The sequence below is a fragment of the Pteropus vampyrus genome, unplaced genomic scaffold, assembly GCF_000151845.1.
Source record: "Pteropus vampyrus isolate Shadow unplaced genomic scaffold, Pvam_2.0 Scaffold326, whole genome shotgun sequence".
NCBI lineage: Eukaryota > Metazoa > Chordata > Mammalia > Chiroptera > Pteropodidae > Pteropus > Pteropus vampyrus.
Genome location: NW_011889107.1, coordinates 119,952 through 125,488, shown reverse-complemented (window position 1 = coordinate 125,488; position 5,537 = coordinate 119,952). Strand labels below are relative to the sequence as shown.

Sequence of the window (5,537 nt, the reverse complement as noted above, 5' to 3'; positions counted from 1 at the left end):
AAAACACACAGCCTGTCTGAGCTCTGTTTTGTTCTTAGAATCTTATTTCTCCTGAGAAGTGAAGTAACAATACTCTTTACGCTGATGCAACTTTTTAACTATGCAGAATCTTCCTACACCTTGTCCTGAGGGCGAGACCAAATTTATTTATACATCCACTGGGCAGTTGAGGAGATTGAAGCACACTAGGTTAAAGCCATACTTGCTTGAGGTCACCAAAGGAGGAATTTGGTAACAAATTCAAGGTATGAAACCTGGACCTCTTAATTTCTAAATACCACTATGCAGCAATTTGTCTCCAAAAGAAAGCACACAGCCTACCTCCCTCCCTTACCCTTCTCCCTCTACCCCATCCCCCTCCAGCAAGCAGTCACAACCCAGCTGGCATCCGGCTGTGCCTGTCCCCACCTGCATGCCACCTGGCAGTCACACGCACATTCATCTCGGAGTTGCTGGCTGACTCACCCCATTATATTGGAGCTGACTCGCTTTAGAAGAGGGAGAGTGAGAACCAGTCAAAAGCTGGCGAAAGGGATGACCTTTTCTCATTGATGCCTGAAATTTATGCCCCAAATTCATGGCAGTTTAGCTCTTAAGAAAGGGAAAGTACCATGGGCTGGCTGGAGGCAGAGATCTCGACTCAAAGAGGAGTGGTTCAGTTCCACTCTGGGCTCTGTTACTGGTTTGCAGGGTGACTTCAGGCAAGTCACTGTCCCTTTCTAAGTCTCAGTCTCTTCAGTTTTGTGATGAAGGCATCGTAACAGGTGACCTCCAAGGCCCTTCTGGCTCCGGGTTGAGCCTTGTCATAATAATGTCATGTGTATTGACAGTTTACTGTGTGTCAGGTGCAGGGCTAAGTGAATGATATATAATTAGCTCCTTTAATTCTCATAACAAATCTTTGACATTGCTGTTTTATCTCATTCACAAAGAAGGAAACTGCGACACAGTTTCAGAGTAATTTGCCCCAGGTCAAGCAAGTAAGCAAGTGGTAGATTTGAGTATTGAACCCAGTTTGTCCCCAGAACTCTCATAAACTGATCTACACTTACTCCCTTTATCCTGCTAGACTTGTTCCCTCAAAAAAAAAAAAAAAAAAAAAAAAGTGGTAACATATACATAACATAAAATTTACCATTTTAACAATTTTTAAGTGAATGGTGGTATTAAGCACATTCACACTTGGTCATGCAGCCGTCACCACCATCCAACTCCAGAACATTTTTATCTTCCCAAGCAGAAATTCCATACTCATTAAACAGTAACTTCCCATTCCCTCCTCCCCCGAGCCACTGGCAACCACTAGTCCACTTTCTGTCTCTATGAAGCTGACTACTCTAGTTACCTCATATAAACTTTCCTCATCTTTAAAACTATGATAATAAAGGTCAAGAGTTATTTGTTCCTGCCCCCAGTGGGGCGGTTGGCTCCAACTTTGATTTAAGTTCCAGTTCTTCCATTCAAAGCTGCATACCTTCAGACAGGTCGCTTAACCTCTCTGCCTCTCTCATTTCTCTAAAAGTGACCTAACAAGCCTTGCCTTGTGGGGCTCTCGAGAGGATCATAGGACACAATGCATATGAAGGTGTTTGGAAAGTCTTATGCACTTCTAGAGCTTGATATATAAATATCTTGTTCCTGAAGGGCTGGGATCAGGACTCTGGCTTGGATTTATAGGTGTGGGAGCTGAAAAAATTTTAGAGTTGTATATTTCAACTGATTTACAGATAAAAAGACTGAGACCTAGAGAGCCGTTGTTGACTTGCACTAAGTTGCACATGGAACTTGAATCATCGATCCTCATCTTTGTCCTGAGCACAGTGCCCTGAATATGGCAGGTGCCCAACAGATGTTTGTTGCTGAGGTTGGAAGGCAGAAGCCACAGCATAAAAAGAGGGCCTTCGCTGCTTGGCTCTGGAGCCCTCCCCTCAAACAGCTCATGTTCTAGCCTGTGTACCTGGAATTGTGAAGTAGCTGGTAGAGCCTCTGCTTAGAGAAGGTGCTGGGACAATATTCTTCTATCTTAGGTTGTTCTTTTTACTGTGTCTGAGAGGCTTGGCTTTTGGCTGAGTCACATCTTCCTTATTTCCTTAATGATGTTAAGATTTTCCAGTTGCAAGTATCAATATGTATAAGCCAACTTCAGCCAAAAGAAGAGAATTTATTAAAGGATACAGGTGTGTCTCCCAAACCAGTGGCAAGGATGTAGTAGTGCTGACAAAGCTCTGGACTCAGCAAATACACTATGACCAGGATGGTATGATCCTGTACCCCTGCTTTATTCCTCTCTCTCTTCATGGACAAGCGTGTCTGGCTCCACATGGCAGAACATGACCACCGTACAACGCCAGAACTCACATGGGATCATCTCAGCAACCCTCAAGGCTGACTCAACTGTCTCCTGGTTCTGATTCTGAGTTTCTAGAAGAGAGAAGCAAATCGGCCCTGTTTGGGTGAGATATTTTTCCCAGGGTCTGATTGGCTATGGTTAGGCGATGAGGCCATAGGGCACAGACAAGGCAGGCAGAGCTCACCTCTGTGCAGGAGTGGAGAGGAGGATGGGGTGTGAGTCACACAGGCAAACATGCACATTCATTAAAAGTGCTGAATAGAGATATACACTTATTGATGTGGAAAGAAAGTCAAAGTTGCTTTGAATGGAAAAAACAGGTTACAAAATGTTTATCACATTTTAAAAAGTAAATATGCATATGTAATATAATTAAATTTCTATGCATATATGCTAAATGTTAATTGAAATTATGGGTGGTAGAAATAGGGATAACTTTTATTTTCTTCTCTTTTAATATCTGCATTTTTCTGATTCTTCTCTAATGAATGAATATCAGTTGAGTTATAATAAAACAATAACTCTTAGCTCACAGGGCTGCAGTGTGTGTTAACTAAGACGTTTTTTCACTTATTCAGGAAATATTTATTAAGTGCCTAGTACGTGATGGTTTGTGAAAGCTGCACAATGACTGGTCAGTGACAGAGGCTCAGTAATTGGAGTCACCCCAGGACCTGCCTTCCAGGAGTGAACAAGGCTGGATGCTCTAATGGTCTATATGCATTCTGAAAATCTAGGAAATGAAAATGCTGGGATATTTCAGTGGTCTATTGCTATAGAATAACCACTCCGAAACTTAGTGGCTTTAAATGACAACTATGTATTATTTCTCATGATTTTGTGCAGTTCTGCTCCCCATGGTGCTGCTAAGTTATTTATTCATGCGGTTGCATTCAGTAGGATCCATTGCTGGGGCCATTCTCTCCATATGGTGTTGCACCCTCCTCTGTTTTCAGCAGAATAGCCTGGACTTCCATACAGCTGGGTCCAAGAGGAACATTCTAAGAGGACAAGCCCTGCTGTAGAAAAACTGATCAACCCTGCTTGTATCAATGCAAATCATCCTGGCTATAACTTGCTTTGTCTCTTAATCTATAATGAACATTCTCTCTGTGAGGAAATATTCTTCCTAGCCTGATTTTTAATGGCTGGCTGTTAGTCCATCGCTGACTTAACCAATCCTCTATTGATGAATATTTAGGTGGTTTTCATTTGGGAGCAGTTGTAAACATCAACTTTGTACCAATAACTCAGTGCAAATCCTAGGAGGAGAACAACAAGATCAAAGGAGAGGGGCATTTTTAAGGCTTTGGCAAATCGTTCTTTGAAAACATAGCACACATTGCATTTCTACCAGCTGTAGAGGGACCTGCCCTTTTCATCATCCTCTGGCCAATATTGGTGTTCTTGTCTTTTTAGTCTTTATCAATTAGATAGGTGAAAAATGGTATCTCATCATTGTCTTCAAAAGAGAGAAAATTAAAAGTTGCCCAGAGACAGATGCTTAAGAAGAGTTCTTGTCTTTTACTTGGAAGCAGGCTTACTAAATCAGCAGATATGAGGGCAGTGCCATGAAATGTCTCTTAGCCTACTGACTTCAGGCTGTTGAAAAGAGAATAGCCCAGCTGGCTGCATAGATGAGGTCATTGTGTCCTCTTAGTGTAGTTGATTGAGACAAGCCCACTACTCTCCTTTCCTGTGTCTGCTGGTTTTCCAGTGGGCACAGGGCACACAGCCTCGCTATCTCACCCACCATACCCATCTTGACCCTGGCCCTGTCCTCTCTGACCCATTGGTGCTGAGGACTGGACCTGGCCAGCTATGACTGATGAGAATTATAAGGACAGGCATGTAAAGCAATACCCCAAGATCAGTCTTTGGTCTTGAGCAGCCAGAACCATTCCTCATGGCCTCAAAAACTCATGAACAGGGGACTAACTTCCTGTGTAGAAGCCAGAGTCCTGCTCCTTACCAGCCTTTCTGAGCCTCAGTTTCTTCATCTAGATAAGAATATGGGAGTAATGGAGCTTTTAGGGTTATTATGTACTTCCTCTATGCCTGACACTTGTAATGCTCACAAGATCCCTCCAAGATTGAGAGTGTCCTGCCTGCTTTACAGACGAGGCAAAGCGAAGCCCAGAGAAGGTAAATAACTTGCCCCAGATCACATAGCAAGTAAGTAGCAGAGTTGGAAATGAGCTTAGGTCAGCCTGGAACCAAAGCCCCCACAGACTCTACAGGCTTTGTAAAGGATTAAATGAGAAAGGGACATCATAAAGAGCTCTGCAACTTCTTGTGAGTTAAAGAATATCTGCAGTGACAGCACAATTTATAAAACCTGCTGTCACCCGGCCAGCCAGTTATTTAGAGTTATTCTCAGTGGGGGATGGCTGGGCTGGGGACCCACCTCAGGGAGCCGAGTTTCCCTCTGGAGTTCTCCAGAAAAGTGCCTGATGTCACAGCTGCGATTCTACTTTAGTCTGCTCTCTCCACAGAGGGAGGCAGGCCCTTCACTTAATGCTACCATTTATTTGTGGAGATAAAAGGTGTTAGGTACCCTTTGTGTACATCTAGTACCTTACTGCAGCCAATTTTCACAATGATTCTATGTGGAAGGTACTGTTGTGATCCTGTTCTTTGGATGAGGTGTTGGAGCACAGGGAGGTTAGGTGAGCTGCCAGGATGGCAGAGCTCGGCTCCAGGCTGACTTGAGATCCCACCCTTCTAACCAGGGCCCAGGAATGAGGCGCTCAGGGCTGGACTGCTGTTTACAAAGCTTTCTACCCTGTGATCATCAGAACCTCCTCTCAACTCTGGAAAGCAGCCAGGACAGAGCCATTCTCTGCCTTACAGATGGAGAAACTGAGGCCCAGGGAGAGGAGGAGGCTTGGTCCCTTCTCTACTTCAGCTTGTTCGGTCTGGAAAGCTAGATGGGGAAGTGAAGGGGGAAAGCTTGCCAGCTGAGCTGTGGCCTAGTAAGGACTGGGCGTTCCTTCCAGGGAACTTGAGGTGGAGCCGAGTGGGCTGCAGTGAGAGCCAGGGGCAGACCAGGTCAGGAAGATGAGAGAGCAGGTCTCTGGGGGGTTGTGGAAAGAGGAAGGGACTCTGGAAAAAAGTCAGGAATGGGGCTTGGCCTGGGTGTTACTTAGATGGAGGTTTGAACAGAGGCCATGTGAAGTGTGGAGCT

The 5,537-nt window shown here is 44.5% G+C and overlaps 1 long non-coding RNA gene across 2 annotated transcripts in view; it reads left to right on the top strand.

Annotated features, from left to right (window-relative positions):
- Positions 1–2,300: 2,300 nt before the first annotated feature.
- The window catches only part of LOC111730642, a 52,217-nt gene continuing 48,980 nt past the window's right edge, over positions 2,301–5,537 (top strand). For both annotated transcript variants that reach the window (XR_002776768.1, XR_002776767.1), the window contains exon 1: positions 2,301–2,453. This is a non-coding gene — a long non-coding RNA (uncharacterized LOC111730642). The remainder of the gene's footprint in view (positions 2,454–5,537) is intronic.